We start from the raw sequence: 20,148 nt of genomic DNA on the forward strand, positions 1-20,148 counted from the left end.
GTACCATCATCATCAACACCAACAGTATCATTACCAAAACCAACAACAACATCCGCATCCCACACCTCAACATCACAATCTGTACCCCGAGCATCAACGTCATACTCACCATAGATACCAAGGAGTACCAACAACAATAACCGATGAAGTATTAATTCATAACTTCATTGGAGAAATATTCTGCGGTGATTATGTAATCTCTAAAGTCTTAGAGATTATCTATTCCAGCCGTAACCGTAAATAAGAAGAGTGGACCGAAACGATAGAAAGAAGAGTAGAAACCCTGACTTGAATGGTGCACGATTTACAAGCTAGACTTATTTTACCAGCCGCATCAACAGTACCATCAGAATCACCAACCCCGACAAAACCTGTAGCACTACAAGTTTCGTCAATTCCATAATCACCAACATCATCACAAATCAACAACGCGTATATTGTATCAACGAGTTATGAAGTATTAACTCATTTTACCTGAAGAAATTATATGTATATTTTATATATATAACAAAATAAATCTTTTCGTACCAAGCTATTACGTGTGAATCTTAACTGGTAGATACTACTCGGTTAATTCATATTACTAATATGCTATGATGTACATCCTTCGTTAACGACTTAACCATCGTTAACTACAATCTCTGTTTCAATTCAATGAATTCCATTTCATAATAAACCAAGTGTATTATTCAATTATATGTATAATTTTACACTTTCATCTTCGATGTACTCGAACCTTTCTAAGAAAACAGCATTCATACCTTGCGAAGTTCGCAAGAATTCCATGAGCACTAACATCAATCACCGAGGAAATATCAATAAAAATGAATAATGAAGTATTGATTCATAATTTCATTTACGTTGAAGAAATAATCCGCGAAGATTACGAAAGTTTTAAAGTTTTAAGGATTATTCATTTCTAGTTCCATCCGAAAACCAAATGAGTTTAAATTAATATTAACTCATTAAATATGTATTACACCTGAAGAAAATATACATATATTTTCTTAAAGACTGTAATAAAATTCTCTGGTACAAAATATTACTTGTAAAACTTTTAACGGGTAGGTAATACCCGAGAGATATATAAATTCATAATTAATATGTTACATTCTTCGATTCTGATTCAGCAAATCAACTTCGACTTTTCATCCGAATAAGCCTTATTATAACTGTGATATATACGTTTTCTCTTTTCGTCATCGTTACCGGGGAACCGTTTATATTCCACCACATTAGCAGTAAACTTACCAGCAACATCATTGATCTTTAACTTTCCGAAAAATCATTATATTCATTGAAACCCTATCATGTACTCATCTGCATCTTGTAACGGTAATTGTCATACCAAAAAGCTTCAATCATTATTCTCGAAGTTCCCAGCAATTCTACGCCAACAGTTATATATGTACATATAACGTCTATATCCTAGACTTACACACTTCGAATGTAAAGTTTCTGAAAAACACCCTAAACTGCGAACTAGTTCTCCGAATTTTGAAAAAATGCTGATGAAGAAGCAAAAACTATAAACGACCTTAACAGTCAAAAGTTAGATGATAAAGAATAATGTGTTGGCAAAGCTCAGAAAAATAGAAGGTTTGGAACTGGAAAACGGATTGAGCAAATCATGAAGGAGGCTGTGGACAAATCACAAATACTAAACCTGCCTTCAAAGAATCCAAATGATTCAGTATCTGCTGAAGTCATTAACGAATACCTTGCTCCTGACTCTAAACCTTTGCGGACAATATGCTTCATCATCCTCTGATCTTAGATATTCTAGGATATCATCATATCTTTCATTATAAATATCTTCGATATTTCTGAAGATATCTTCATAACTATTATTATTCGAAATTATTTATCTCTTCGTGCTATCTGTGTTACATCATAAAAGAAACTATTTTAGTTTCTAAATTCTGAAAAATTTGAAAAATGGATGTTTTTGAAGTAGTGTTGGGAATTGAAGCATGAGTTAGTATAATATAATGACACTTGATCAACGTGATTATATTACAGTAAGTCGTGCTGAGTTTCTAATGGAACGTGATAAAGGTTCACAGATCATACCCTCATCATGAACCATGTTACATAACTCTTTCATTCTATTTAACCTCTAAACTATCAAGAAAATTTTCTTGATGATTCGGTCTTTTCCGGATATTCTGGCAATTTGACAAATCAAATAGTGCTATTACCTTTTTATTCTACTTTGTATATTATGATCATTCGAAACTCCATACCTACGAATTCTGGACCATTATTCGCTTGACTTGAAGTCGGGAAGAAGAAACAAAAGCATGGAGCTCCTAAATATAAGGGAAAATATAAAGCTTGATAACAACACCAAAATTACAAACCGTGTATATCAATACGTATAGCAATATAAAGACACGAGATAATGAAAAACCCTATAACACCAAGGTAATAGTAGAAGAAAATAAATTCCTCCGGTGGCAGATGAAATAGAAGAATGAAGGATACGATAGCCAAGAAAATATCAAGAATCAGAACTGGATTTAACATTTTCACAATCTTTTGGAAATAAGAATTGAGGAAGAGATTATAGGAATGATGAAAATAATGGAATGGAAGAGGACAATTTATAACGAAATATTAGACATAGCAATCGAGGCAGATTATGCACCAAATCGAAGAAAATCCTAATTTCCTTAATTACCGAGGAATCAAATCTTATATAGATTACAAAGATTTTCTTTAATCCGGAGATCAACCATGATGAAGTCAAAAGATAAGACGAATCCCTATTTTCTCGTTACGATAGCTTCACTCATACGCTTCGAGTAATCGAATTATTTTATTCATATTTCTCAATCATGATAAAACCCCACATATCAACTCATATTCTTCAAAATAACATTCTTATTGTTAGCCATAACGACCTCGATCAAATTTTGGGACGAAATTTTCTTTAACGGGTAGGTACTGTGATGACCCGGAAATTTTTGACCAAATTTAAACTTAATCTTTATATGATTCTAACACGATAAGCAAAATCTGTTAGGTTAAATCTCAAACATTTTGAACTATGTTCATGTATTCATTTAACCTCGACCAGATTCTGATGATTCACGAACCATTATATAACTGGATATGAATATATATGTATATATATATATATATATATATATATATATATATATATATATATATATATATATATATATATATATATATATATATATATATATATATATATTAAAACTTAAAAACGTTAACAATGTATTAAATGTATAATAATTTACATTAAACGTATTTGTCTCAATATATGCTTAATATATTCATCTACGGAATAAGAAGATAATACCAATGATTGGATATGTAGATATTTCAACGTTTATAAATCCTGTAAGTATTGTAAGTCTTTGTTGAGAGGTCCACCTTGATTTGGGAAATCTTTCCCTTTTTGACTTTATTTGAATTAAATATATTTGACAACGTGTATTTAAAAAAGTGTTTATATATATAAGAGTTTGAAATTATTTTTGTAAACCATAGTAACACCCGTTTATTTTTCCGTTTGATAATTAGATATAAAACGTTTCGATATTATTAAATATATTTTAATAAACAATGAGAGGTTAATTTATGAAAACTGAAAGGACCCGTCCTAATCCATCCAGACGAAGTCCATATTGATTATAAACGATTCACAACAGTTGATTTCATCGCTAGGTATTTGACCTCTATATGATACATTTACAAACATTGCATTCGTTTTTGAAAAGACAATCTTTCATTACATCGAAAGTTGACGGCATGCATACCATTTCATAATACATCTAACTATAATTGACTTAATAATAATCTTTGGTGAACTCAATGACTCGAATGCAACGTCTTTTGAAATATGCCATGAATGACTCCAAGTAATGTCTCTAATATGAGCTAATGCAAAGCGGAAGATTTCTTTCATACCTGAGAATAAACATGCTTTAAAGTGTCAACTAAAAGGTTGGTGAGTTCATTAGTTTAACATAAATAATCATTTCATAATTTTAATAGACCACAATATTTCATATTTCCTTTTCTCATAAACATACGTCCCATGCATAGAGACAAAAATATCATTCATATGGATTGAACACCTGGTAACCGACATTAACAAGATGCATATAAGAATATCCCCATCATTCCGGGATCCTCCATCGGGCATGATATAAATTTCGAAGTACTAAAGCATCCGGTACTTTGGATGGGGCTTGTTGGGCCTGATAGATCTATCTTTAGGATTCGTGTCAATTAGGGTGTCTGTTCCCTAATTCTTAGATTACCAGACTAAAAAGGGGCATATTCGGTTTAATAATCCAGCCATAGAATGTAGTTTCGATTACTTGTGTCTATTCCGTAAAATAGTTATAAAAGCAGCGCATGTATTCTCAGTCCCAAAAATATGTATTGCAAAAGCATTTAAAAAGGGAGCAAATGAAACTCACGCATATAAATATTGTAAAACATTTAATAAAGCATTTGCATGTATTCTCAGCCCAAAAATGTAATGAGTAAAAAGGGAGTAAATGAAACTCACCATACTGTATTTTGTAGTAAAAATACATATGACTATATTAAACAACTGAACAATGCAGGATTGGCCTCGGATTCACGAACCTATATCAATTGTATATCTATTAAAACATATAATGGAGATCATATAATTTCATTTATTAATATATATTATTTATATATTTGTGGTTATATGGAATTTATAATAAATTCCTTTTAAAAACGTATACTTATTTTATTTCTTAAATTACATGTTATATATAGTTATTCGTTAAAATGATAATTTTGTTAATAATAATAATAATAATAATAATAATAATAATAATAATAATAATAATAATAATAATAAATTTATTAATAATTATAATACTAATAATAAAAATGATAATGATAATCTTTAATAATAATAATAATAATAATAAGTTATTTCATTTTTATAATGAAAACAATAATATTGATAATAATACTTATATTCCTAAAAAATGATATGATAATAATAATAATAATAATAATAATAATAATAATAATAATAATAATAATAATAATAATAATAATAATAATAAGAATAATAATGGTAATAGTAATACTACCTCAAAGGAGTAGCTCTTAAAAAAAATGCTCAAATCCGAATTTAAACCAATGACGTCCCGCTAACCCGATAACATTACAAATCACTCCTCTATTCCTTATTTTCTGACCATACTTGATTTGTTTAACCTAATAATTGTTCCTTCTTCTTCTTCTTCTTCTTTTTCCAAGAAAAAAAATGCTACAACTCAGGCTCGAACCCAAGACCTCTTGCTCAACAACAACATCCCTAAACCATTACTCCATTTCTATTTTTCTGATTAATACCAACTTTATATTTATTTAACCCGTCATCTATATAATAATCTGGCCCAATATCTAATTTAGGTTTACGACCCAATAGCTAAATCTCACGGCCTAACTGAAAATAATTTAATTCAGCCCAACAAAACACTGAACACGCAGCCCAAGTTTCAAACTTTTGTAGTCCATATAATGATCCAATAGTGATAAAAAATTATATGTGCAAGGCTCGTCTGACTTCACAAAATAAATAAAAAATTAGTAGTTGGTGATCTTCATCATTACGTGCCCATTTATAAAAACTTAGTGGAAGTCGACTTTTCCTTATTCTATTTTCTAAAATCCCTTTTTGTCACCCATGGTTGTCGGCCACACAGTAAAAAGGAAGACCAAGCAACATTGCCAAATAATGCTCAAATAAATATGTGGCCCCATGAAGAGAAAACAGATCATATAGCTAGATAAAAAAAATCACAGTCAAAAAGAAGGCTTCTCATGATCAATTTGTTTGGTTATCTCATACATCATTATGGCATTCTCCAATAACATAATCAATCTAGACAGATTATGGTTACTTTAATGATAATGCTTCAATAAATTATAAAAAGGAAACGTCCCTTTAATTGACTCCTTTTTGGTTGGCCATCCACTTTCATGTTCCATATGCATAATTGAAAACGCTATATAATAGGATTATATGTATCCAAGTTGTCCACTTTTAGATAGTGCTCTTATATCCTCTATTTCCTGTTTGTTACAAAACTCGCCAGAGAAGGAAGAAAAGAATTTAACGACATGATAATTGCTGGCTGTGTTCGACTAACAATACGAAATAGTAATATGGTTACAGCAGTAGCACGTTAGAGCCAAGGATTTTTGGGGTTGTTTTGTCAACTGAAACAGAAAGAAAAGAAAACAACTTCAGCTGATGTAGTAACATGGATCCATGGCGATTTAATATTGTATTCGCAACCAGATATCGAAAAAATAATTGTAGTTGTGATCGAATATTAGAAAGGAAACAAGATGGTAGTTGTTTTATTCGAATTGTAGCGAGAGAGAATATGAGAGAGAGATTGAAGATGGCGTCCTTGTGTGAGATGGTGGTGGTTTACAAAGGTGTCTATGCGACATACAACAGCAAAACAAGTCTGATGGTTTCATGATTTTGTGGTTGTTATGGTTGTAGATAGGTCTATGGTTGTGATCGAACAACAACGGACCCACACAATAATGGACCGAGTACTTTAGTAGCAACAGGAAAACGCTAAAGCTGGTGTGGTAATCCATGGTGATACATGGTTTAGTGTAATGGTGATTCGTGGTTCTAGAAGGAAACAGAAATAGTAACGGCGGTAACAGCTTTCGACTAGTTGAGCAACAATAGCTTTCGACAACAAAGATGAGTTGAAGGTTTCGGATTGTAAACGAAAACAACCGTGGACTGAATGTTGCGGGTTGTGTTGGGAGAATTTTTAAATAGAAATACAGAATAGTAGTACTTGTGGTAGTTTAACAAATGGTGTTCAATTTGGTTATACATCGAAACGTAAATTTATAGGTGTTTGTTTTCTTGGACTAGAATGTTGGAGAAAGATATTCAGAGAAGAGAGTAATCGGGGTTTGGTGGATTTATTTATTTTTCTGTTTTTAATTCCTCAATTGAAGAAGTGGTTAGCTGTAAATAAAGATAGTACTCGAATATCTGCTGCAGCATTATGAAGTAATCGATTCTTGTTTGTATTACAATTTGATTTCGACACTTCAAGTGGAGCAGACAGGAAGTACAGAAGAATAAACTCAATCAGATAAAGAAAGATCGACTCCTAACTGATTTTGGCTTGTTTTGATTTTAATTTCAACAATTAACAATAGTAACTGCAAATCAAATACAGTTTGATTATGATTTATAACAGTATTTTATATATGTACATATTTATGTCTTATTTATATATTTGTATTTAAATATCAAATTCTTTATTTTTAAAATTAACTAGTATAATTATATTAATATTATTAGTGATACTAATAATAATAATTTTATTAGTAATATTAGTATTATTGATAAAGAGTTTAATAATAAATAATAATATGATAATATTAATATTAACCATAATGATAGTTTTTAATAAATTTAATTATTAATAATAACAATGATAATGAAAATGATAATAATAGTCTTATAAATGATATTAATAATAATATTAGCTATAATACTAATATTAATATTATTAATGATATTAATAATATAATAAATTATACATATTAAATTTTATAAAATTTATTTTATGTTAGACTTAATACTATAAATAATTAATATTAATATTAACAATAATAATCATAAAAGTAATGATAAAAAGTTTTAATATAACTACTATAATACATTTTATTAATTATAATATATTTACAAACTATCATATATTGAATATTTAATATCCATTAATTACAATATATATATAACATTATTTATGTATAGAATTTATATATATATATATATATATATATATATATATATATATATATATATATATATATATATATTTACACACAATCACAATTGTTCGTGAATCGTCGGGAATAGTCAAAGGGCAAATAGTTTCATGTAAACTGTTCCAAAAATTTAAAGACTCAATATTACAGACTTTGATTATCGTGTCGAAAACATATAAATATTAAGTTTAAATTTGGTCGGAAATTCCCGGGTCATCACAGTACCTACCCGTTAAAGAAATTTCGTCCCGAAATTTGAGTGAGGTCATCATGGCTAACAATAAATATGTTTTCCTGACGAATATGAGCTGATAAATAGAGTTTTATTACTGTTGAGTAATATAGATAAGATATTTCGATTACTTGAAGAGTACGAGTGAAGCTATCACTAAATAGTGAAATGAGAAAGACATGATTCATTATAACTTTTGACTAGTCATGGTTGAATTTAGAAAATAAGGCGCGTCTTATCTTTTAACAGAGTCAGGGTTGAATTTCTGGAATTCAAGGGATTTAAAGAAAATCTTCGTATAGATATAAGATTTGATTCATCGGTAGATAAGGAAATTATGATCTCTTTAATTAAATGTTATCATCTGCCTCGATTGCTTTGTCTAATATTTCCAGTATAAATTTAACCTTTCCATTCCATTAATTTTCACCACTTCAATAATTTCTTTCTTAATTCACATTTCCAAAGAGTTTGAAAATACTTAATCCAATTCTAATCCTTGATATTTTCCTAATTATCATTTCTGTCATCTTTCTTTTCAATCTTCCACCAGAAGAATCTGTTTACTTCTACTATTACTTTAGAATGATACTAATCTTAATCCTACCGTGTCTTCATGTTGCTATTCATATTAATATCCATGGTTTGTAACCTGCGTTGTTGTTAGGTTTTATATCTCCCCTTAATGTCCATATTTCTATTTCCTATAATCATTGTCATCCACTGTTAATACTCCCTCATATTTGCTGCGATTTATACTCTAATTTCTATTTCAGAGCTTTGTCCCTTCGTTTCTTCTTCTTACGGTTAGGCATCTCTTGTAATGGTCCAGAATTCGCAGATATAAATTTCAGAATAAACATTGTTAATGTTCTAAGAAGGGAATGGAAATGGCACGATCTTGGTTGGTTAAATTACCAGAATACCCTGGAAAGGAACGAATCATTAGGAAATATTTTCTCGATATTTTAGAGGTTTAAATAGAATACAAGAGTCGTGTAACATGACACATGATGACGGTATGTTCTGTGAATCATCACGTTCCATTAGAAACTCAGCATGACTTACTGTAATATAATCACGTTGATCAAGTGTCATTATATTATACTAACTCATGCTTCAATTCTCAACACTTCTCTAGAATTCATTCATAATTTATACTTAGATGTTACAAAATATTGAAAACTAAAACAGTTTTCAATATGATGTAATACAGATAGCACGAAGAGGTATATAATTTCGGACGAGAATATTTATGAAAATATCTTTAGAAGTATCGAAGATATTTATGATGATATTTTGGAATTTCCAAGTTCGAAAGTTGATAAGAAAAAGATTTTCCGCAAGATTTTAACATGACTTCGGAGCAGGATATTCTCTAAAGATTTCATTGGATCCAGAGTTACCTGGATTCTTTGAATATAGGGTTTGGTCCTTGTATTTGTCCTTGGTCTCCTTCATGGTTAGCTCAATCCGTTTTCTATTTCCAACTTTTCTGAGCTTTTCCAACATACTATTCTTTATCATCAAACTTTCGATGATTATGGTCGTTTACGGTTGTCTATGGTTTCTGCTGCTTCATTCAGCTTTTTTGACATTCAGAGTATTGATTTGTGACTGAGTGCTTTTCAAAATTTCAGAATGAGAGATCATAATTCTAAGAGATAATTGTCATACATATAACTGTTGATATAGATATGATGTGAGTTTTCAAAGTAATGATTGCTGATTCCCTGTAATTGGTATGGCATTTCTCGTTAAAAGATGTGGATGAGTATATGATAGGTTTTCAATGAATAAATATAATGATTTGTCAGAGAGATTTAAGCCAAGAAGCAACGAGGTTGCTGGTACGTCTGCTGGTAATATGGTGGAATATAAAAGAACTCTCCGGTATCAACAGGGTAATTGTATATATATTAGGATTATAGTAAGGCTACTTCGAATGAAAAGTCGAAGTTGACTTGTTGGAGCTGTGACAAAATTGGCTACTTTGAAAAAGGATCGCAAAATTATTTTTGCTAATAAATGCCAAAGGATTTAACGCGGTTACGTGTTAAACTTTTACTCAGCTGCCGAGAGTTATTCAGGTGCATAACTATATGCATAAATCTTTAATTCTGTAGATAAAGTGCGGTTGATTCATCCTATCGATTGAGGTGTTTTCAAGAATCATGAAATGTTTGAACGCAGATTGTAATCATCAAGATACAATTGGGGTTTAAGATGAAATCAAGTGGCAAACTTGAAGAAATGTTTAGTTTCATATGTTTTAATCAATATTTTAATTCATTTTGATTGTCCAATTTTATTAGGCCACAGTCGATAGTCCACAATTAATAGTCCGATAATTCATATATAGATTAATATATAATATTCTAATTAATTAATACGTATCGTGACCCGTATACGTCTCAGACTCGATCACAACTCAAACTATATATATTATTGTAGAATCAACCTCAACCCTGTATAGCTAACTCCCGCATTACTGCATATAGAGTGTCTATGGTTATTCCAAATAATATATATAGATGCGTCGATATGATATGTCAAAACCTTGTATACGTGTCCCGATATTTAAAGTGCGTAAAATAAATACGGAAATTAAATGACGATAAATAAAGTGCGTAAAGTAAATAACAAAAATTAATTGACGATAAATAAAATTGCGAGAATTAAAATTGCTATAAAATAAATTGCGATAATTAAAATGTAATACGGAATTAACAGTTAGCTAGGTACAGTTAGCGTGGATTCTTAACAAAATTTCTCATAGTTAATTTGTTTGTTTCTAACAAATTTTATTTTGTCAAATGTTTTCTTCATTATGCCACTTGTTGGATTCTGATAAATCAAAATCCAAATATGAAATTGGATGAATATGGTTATTCTGTGGTGAACGGATTTGTATATCGGTGGATGTAAGTAGGATAGTATATGACTGTTGAAACAGATTCGAAGAACGTACAATGTAACTTATTAATGTGAAATTTAAATATTCCTCGGGTATTACCTACCCGTTAAAATATTTTCACCATTAACAGTTTGTACAAGAGAATTTTTAATTACAATCTTTATGAAAACATATATACATATATATTTTCTTCAGATGTATTCATGAATTTAATGAGTTAATATGATATTAAACTCATTTGCTTTTCGGTTGGAACTAGAATAAATAATCTCTAAAACTTTAGAGATTACATATTCGCCATGTCGAACGAAGATAAATGAGGTAGAACGATACGTAGAACGAAGATCATACTCAAAGTACAGATGATGATATTGAAGCATGGATTGTTGATGGTACTGGTGCTATTATTGATGGTACTGTTGGTGCTGGTGATGTTGCTGAAGCTGGTACATTTTGCACCATATTCTCCGAATTGATTATTCGAGCGCGAAGTTCATTGACTTATTACTCCAGGATGATTGTCGATCGGAACGAGCGGATGAATAAGGTTCAGAATTGTGGATAGTATATAATCTTGTCGAGTTACCCTGGAAATGAGACTGAAAATGGTGTTTCGAACAGGTTCGCCGGTAAACGCTTCAGGTTCATTGTCAAGAGATGAATTCGGTTGGTGGAAGGGATTACCTTCTGCGCATTTCCATTAATTAAGTCGACTATGAACCCATCAGATGAATTGATAATGGCTGATTGGTTGATTCATGCCGATGACGCTGTTTTCGGAGCTTAGGTGAACATCTATGTCGGAATAGCTGTCGGAATAACTACCGAAATAGCTATTGTAATCTGAGGGACTCGAACTGGTTGCAGTATTCATCTCGTACGATCAGATGAAGGATTTTCGATAAGAAATAGATTATAGGATGTAGATTAGTACCCTGCAATACATAATTTACATATGCATATATAATAATAAAATCCCATAAGTTACGGAGGAATCTACGGAAGTTGTCAGGCAAAGTTACAGTAACAGATACGCTAAGATATGAAGTAGCAGATACGCTAAGATATGAATTTTGTCTATACACTATTTATGCAATCAATGCAGTAAGATGTGTCTAGACTAAGAATGATAAGCAGGTAATTTTCTAAGGAGGATAAGCAGAGGATTTCCGACTAGAAATGATAAGCAAAACTTTTGACATGCAGACACGGTCGAAGTCCAGACTCACTAATGCATCCTAACGACTATCAGTTAGACTCACTAATGCAAGACCTGGTTCGCTACGACCACCGCTCTGATACCAACTGAAAGGACCCGTCCTAATCCACTCGGACGAAGTCCATATTGATTATAAACGATTCACAACAGTTGATTACATCGCGAGGTACTTGACCTCTAAATGATACATTTACAAACATTGCATTCGTTTTTGAAAAGAAAATCTTTCATTACATCGACAGTTGACGGCATGCATACCATTTCATAATACATCTAACTATAATAGACTTAATAATAATCTTTGGTGAACTCAATGACTCGAATGCAATGTCTTTTGAAATATGCCATGAATGACTCCAAGTAATGTCTCTAATATGAGCTAATGCACAGCGGAAGATCTCTTTCATACCTGAGAATAAACATGCTTTAAAGTGTCAACCAAAAGGTTGGAGAGTTCATTAGTTTAACATAAATAATCATTTCATAATTTTAATAGACCACAAGATTTCATATTTCCTTTTCTCATAAACATACGTCCCATGCATAGAGACTAAAATATCATTCATATGGATTGAACACCTGGTAACCGACATTAACAAGATGCATATAAGAATATCCCCATCATTCCAAGATCCTCCATCGGACATGATATAAATTTCGAAGTACTAAAGCATCCGGTACTTTGGATGGGGCTTGTTGGGCCCGATAGATCTATCTTTAGGATTCGTGTCAATTAGGGTGTCTGTTCCCTAATTCTTAGATTACCAGACTAAAAAGGGGCATATTCGGTTTAATAATCCAGCCATAGAATGTAGTTTCGATTACTTGTGTCTATTCCGTAAAATAGTTATAAAAGCAGCGCATGTATTCTCAGTCCCAAAAATATGTATTGCAAAAGCATTTAAAAAGGGAGCAAATGAAACTCACGCATATAAATATTGTAAAACAGTTAATAAAGCATTTGCATGTATTCTCAGCCCAAAAATGTAATAAGTAAAAAGGGAGTAAATGAAACACACCATACTGTATTTTGTAGTAAAAATACATATGACTATATTGAACAACTGAACAATGCAGGATTGGCCTCGGATTCACGAACCTATATCAATTGTATATCTATTAAAACATATCATGGAGATCATATAATTTCATTTATTAATATATATTATTTATATATTTATGGTTATATGGAATTTATAATAAATTCCTTTTAAAAACGTATACTTATTTTATTTCTTAAATTACATGTTATATATAGTTATTCGTTAAAATGATAATTTTGTTAATAATGATTTACTAATAATAATAATAATAATAATAATAATAATAATAATAATAATAATAATAATAATAATAATAATAATAATAATAATAATAATAATAATAATAATAATAAATTTATTAATAATTATAATACTAATAATAAAGATGATAATGATAATCTTTAATAATAATAATAATAATAATAATAATAATAAGTTATTTCATTTTTATAATGAAAACAATAATATTGATAATAATACTTATATTCCTAAAAAATGATATGATAATAATAATAATAATAATAATAATAATAATAATAATAATAATAATAATAATAATAATAATAATGGTAATAGTAATACTACCTCAAAGGAGTAGCTCTTAAAAAAAATGCTCAAATCCGAATTTGAACCCGCGACGTCCCGCTAACCCGATAACACTACAAATCACACCTCTATTCCTTATTTTCTGACCATACTTGATTTTTTTAACCTATTAATTGTTCCTTCTTCTTCTTCTTCTTTTTCCAAGAAAAAAATTGCTACAACTCAGGCTCGAACCCAAGACCTCTTGCTCAACAACAACATCCCTAAACCATTACTCCATTTCTATTTTTCTGATTAATACCAACTTTATATTTATTTAACCCGTCATCTATATAATAATCTGGCCCAATATCTAATTTAGGTTTATGACCCAATAGCTAAATCTCACGGCCTAACCGAAAATAATTTAATTCAGCCCAACAAAACACTGAACACGCAGCCCAAGTTTCAAACTTTTGTAGTCCATATAATGATCCGATAGTGATAAAAAATTATATGTGCAAGGCTCGTCTGACTTCACAAAATAAATAAAAAAATAGTAGTTGGTGATCTTCATCATTACGTGCCCATTTATAAAAACTTAGTGGAAGTTGACTTTTCCTTATTCTATTTTCTAAAATCCCTTTTTGTCACCCATGGTTGTCGGCCACACAGTAAAAAGGAAGACCAAGCAACATTGCCAAATAATGCTCAAATAAATATGTGGCCCCATGAAGAGAAAACGGATCATATAGCTAGATAAAAAAAATCACAGTCAAAAAGAAGGCTTCTCATGATCAATTTGTTTGGTTATCTCATACATCATTATGGCATTCTCCAATAACATAATCAATCTAGACAGATTATGGTTACTTTAATGATAATGCTTCAATAAATTATAAAAAGGAAACGTCCCTTTAATTGACTCCTTTTTGGTTGGCCATCCACTTTCATGTTCCATATGCATAATTGAAAACGCTATATAATAGGATTATATGTATCCAAGTTGTCCACTTTTAGATAGTGCTCTTATATCCTCTATTTCCTGTTTGTTACAAAACTCACCAGAGAAGGAAGAAAAGAATTTAACGACATGATAATTGCTGGCTGTGTTCGACCAACAATACGAAACAGTAATATGGTTGCAGCAGTAGCACGTTAGAGACAAGGATTTTTGGGGTTGTTTTGTCAACTGAAACAGAAAGAAAAGAAAACAACTTCAGCTGATGTAGTAACGTGGATCCATGGCGATTTAATATTGTATTCGCAACCAGATATCGAAAAAATAATTGTAGTTGTGATCGAATATTAGAAAGGAAACAAGATGGTGGTTATTTTATTCGAATTGTAGCGAGAGAGAATATGAGAGAGAGATTGAAAATGGCGTCCTTGTGTGAGATGGTGGTGGTTTACAAAGGTGTCTATACGACATACAACAGCAAAACAAGTCTGATGGTTTCAAGATTTTGTGGTTGTTGTGGTTGTAGATAGGTCTATGGTTGTGATCGAACAACAACGGACCCACACAATAATGGACCGAGTACTTTAGTAGCAACAGCAAAACGTTAAAGATGGTGTGGTAATCCATGGTGATACATGGTTTAGTGTAATGGTGATTCGTGGTTCGAGAAGGAAACAGAAATAGTAACGGCGGTAACAGCTTTCGACTAGTTGAGCAACAATAGCTTTCGACAACAAAGGTGAGTTGAAGGTTTCAGATTGTAAACGAAAACAACCGTGGACTGAATGTTGCGGGTTGTGTTGGGAGAATTTTTAAATAGAAATACAGAATAGTAGTACTTGTGGTAGTTTAACAAATGGTGTTCAATTTGGTTATACATCGAAACGTAAATTTATAGGTGTTTGTTTTCTTGGACTAGAATGTTGGAGAAAGATATTCAGAGAAGAGAGTAATCGGGGTTTGGTGGATTTCTTTATTTTTCTGTTTTTAATTCCTCAATTGAAGAAGTGGTTAGCTGTAAATAAAGATAGTACTCGAATATTTGCTGCAGCATTATGAACTAATCGATTCTTGTTTGTATTACAATTTGATTTCGACACTTTAAGTGGAGCAGACAGGAAGTACAGAAGAATAAACTCAATCAGATAAAGAAAGATCGACTCCTAACTGATTTTGGCTTGTTTTGATTTTAATTTCAACAATTAACAATAGTAACTGCAAATCAAATACAGTTTGATTATGATTTATAACAGTATTTTATATATGTACATATTTATGTCTTATTTATATATTTGTATTTAAATATCAAATTCTTTATTTTTAAAATTAACTAGTATAATTATATTAATATTATTAGTGATACTAATAATAATAATTTTATTAGAAATATTAGTATTATTGATAAAGAGTTTAATAATAAATAATAATATGATAATATTAATATTAACCTTAATGATAGTTTTTAATAAATTTAATTATTAATAATAACAATGATAATGAAAATGATAATAATAGTCTTATAAATGATATTAATAATAATATTAGCTATAATACTAATATTAATATTATTAATGATATTAATAATATAATAAATTATACATATTAAATTTTATAAAATTTATTTTATGTTAGACTTAATACTATAAATAATTAATATTAATATTAACAATAATAATCATAAAAGTAATGATAAAAAGTTTTAATATAACTACTATAATACATTTTATTAATTATAATATATTTACAAACTATCATATATTGAATATTTAATATCCATTAATTACAATATATATATATATATATAACATTATTTATGTATAGAATTTATATATATATATATATATATTTACACACAATCACAATTGTTCGTGAATCGTCGGGAATAGTCAAAGGGCACATAGTTTCATGTAAACTGTTCCAAAAATTTAAAGACTCAATATTACAGACTTTGATTATCGTGTCGAAAACATATAAATATTAAGTTTAAATTTGGTCGGAAATTCCCGGGTCATCACAGAAGCAAATGACCAAAATACTCAAATGTATAAGTTATACTTCGCGAAACGTATAGTTTATCGATGATTAAGTCTAATTACTAATAAAGGTACACATCGCGAAACGTAAAGTGCTAGTTTTCTAAGCGTACGAGATAACGTTCGAGAAACCGAAATCGGAGCTTAAGTCAAGCGACAACGTACAAGTCATCGAAACTAAAATTACAAGTCACCTTTACACGAGAATGTAATATAATATATATATAATTAATATAAATTATATAAATTATATATATAATTAAATATTATGTCGACGAACTAGCAAACAAAAGCAATTGTGAGCTGGAAACCCACCCCATGCGATCGCATGGGATATGGGCATGGAAGCCATGCGATCGCATGGCAGCCCAAATCTGGCCAACTCTATAAAAGCTCGATCGTTCTGATTTTTGATGCATTCCATCCATCTCTCTCACACTCTTATATTTATATTTATATTTATATTTATTATTATTATTATTATTATTATTATTATTATTATTATTATTAAGATTAATATTATTATTAATCTTATTATTACTATCAGTAGTATAATAATTATTAGTATTATACATAAAATACTACGACGAGGTTATGTCCAAATGATTTCAAAATGATTTTTCGAGCGGGAAAGAGCTAAGGAAATAATGAGTTATAGCTAAGGAGGTGATGGGTATTATTCGGGGGTATTGTCCGTGAGGTCAAACTAGTGTTTATCATTTCCGTTGCGTTTGTATACTTTCCTGCAATATTGAATCACAATATTGATACGTGAGCATTCATATCTTATCTTTTATATATTAATAGTGTATCCATGTCTAGTGCTCGAGTATATATGTTTATGCATTCTTGTATGCTTTAATTTTGTCGTTAGACAGTTTATGATGAATCACAGATTTGATACATATGCTACTGCTATAAAATATATGATATGCATGTCATTGGAAAGCTATCAAAAAATTAATAACTTTTCATTTAGAAATTGTTTGATTTCGATGAACAAATTAAAAGTTATGGTCAACTGAATTATGATTGACGTTAATTGAAATTGTTTTTGAATCTACAATTAATATTTAAATAACTTGTTTATGAGATTGATAAATTGAATTTTCAAATATTATTAGTCGAGTAAATGAATTCTTATATAAGGCACGTCTCATTTTGTTGGACAATTGTCAAAGTTGACTGTCTTATCATGTTCTAAAGCTTTATAAACACTATAATCTGATTTTACAAGTATTGGAAAAACTATGTGAAATAATAAAATATATTCAATTGCCATGATCATTCAAATATAATATAACTACTGAAATAAATAATGTTTTGAGTTTGATAAACTATAATTCGTTCAACTATTAAGACTTATACTATGTTTATATAATAAACATGTATAGATTTAAAGATCTTATTGGGTCAGGTTGACTTTTTGAGATGACTTTTGTTAACTTTTGCATGTCGGTCTCGAGCTATAGGATTGTGATACACTATGACCTGACCTAGCTTGTTAGACATATATTGACCAACATAAGTTCTCTAGGTTGAGATCTACAGTTATTTTGCATTCCGAGTTTAGGTCACATTTCGGTGAATGACCATATGTGCTGCTAAGGTGAGTTTCATTTGCTCCCTTTTTAATTGCTTTTGCAATCTATATTTTTGGGCTGAGAATACATGCACTTTATTTTAAACGCAATGGATACAAGTACATACTAAATTCTACACCAAGTTTGAACCAAAAATCCCTTAGCTTTGGTAACTAGTAACTGCCGGTTATAAGAACTGGTGGGCGCGAGTAGTTGTATATGAATCCATAGGTGCACACAAAGTTTATAACCAAGTTTATAACCAAGCTATTGATACCATAAAACAACTAGATATTTGCTGTAAATGAAAGAATAAGAAACAATATGAACAAAAGATTGAAAACTTGAAGTGTTGGATTGAGTTCATATGCTTACAATCAACAAGCTTAAATAGATAATCAAAAGCAAACAACATGATTAAACACACTACTAGTACATTATTAAAGCCATAAATCATTGATACAAAGTGCCCATTAAATAAGAAAAGCAAAAGAAAAGCAAGAAAACCCGGAGTGGGAAAGTTGGTGAGTGACCAACTTGATACAGCAACAGATGCGCCGCATCTATAGAGGATGTGCCGCATCCTCTCCTTCTGACGCACAGCATTCAAGTGAAACTCCGCATCTAAAACATTCGGGACATTTTGGTGTATGGGTGCGCCGCATCAATGAAGAGATGCGCCGCATTTGTGTGTTTCACGCATACCGAAATCTACAAAATCCATGCAACACTTTAACTCACTTTTAGTGGCACTTTTATTTTCAAATTTTGTTTGCACCAATATTTTAACATTCCCCCTTGGTGCAAACTCCCGATCAACAATCCCTAACGCCCCTCGAAATTCTATGAACTTGGCCTTCATTAGAGCTTTAGTAAAGATATCCGCCACTTGAGCATTTGTCCTTACATTTGCAAGCTCGATTTCCCCGCTTAGAACCTTTTCACGAATAAAATGATATCTCATTTCAATATGCTTAGTACGAGCATGAAAAACTGGATTTGAAGCAAGCTTGATTGCACTTTCATTGTCACATCTTTGTTTGACAACGTAATCTACCTTTTCGAGTATGTCACCAATCAATCTTCTTAACCAAGTACATTCTTGAGCCGCCATTGTTGCAGCTATGTATTCCGCTTTCGTGCTAGATAAAGCAACAACATCTTGCTTCTTGCTACACCATGAAATAACCGCCGAACCTATGTTAAAACAGTAACCCGAAGTTGAATGGCGATCATTTGCGTCTCCCATCCAATCTGCATCCACGAAACCATTTAACAAAACATTATCACACTTCTTATACCACAAGCCATGACCTATTGATCCTTTCACATAACGAAAGATCCTTTTTGCTGCATCAAGATGAACATTAGTTGGACATTGCATAAATTGTGAAACAATGCCAACTGAGTAAGCAATTTCCGGCCTTGTGATGGTTAGATAGATCAAACTTCCAACCATTTGTCGGAACAACTTCACATCCTTGAGCTCTTTTCCTTGATCTTTCTTCATTTTAAGGTTTGGTTCCATTGGAGTATTCATAGGCTTTGACTCCCCCATATTGAAACGTTCCAAGAGACTTCTTGCATAACCCCTTTGAGAGATAAAGTACCCATTTTCTAATTTATCAAATTTCAAGCCAAGAAAACATCCAATCTCCCCCAGATTCTTCATTTCAAAATGAACCGAAAGATCATCACTTAAACGAGAGATTTCTGACTCGTTTCCTCCGGTGATAATCATGTCATCAACATATAATAACACCAAAATATGGAAACCTGATTCTTTC

Source organism: Rutidosis leptorrhynchoides, chromosome 11 (genome assembly GCF_046630445.1).
Source record: "Rutidosis leptorrhynchoides isolate AG116_Rl617_1_P2 chromosome 11, CSIRO_AGI_Rlap_v1, whole genome shotgun sequence".
NCBI lineage: Eukaryota > Viridiplantae > Streptophyta > Magnoliopsida > Asterales > Asteraceae > Rutidosis > Rutidosis leptorrhynchoides.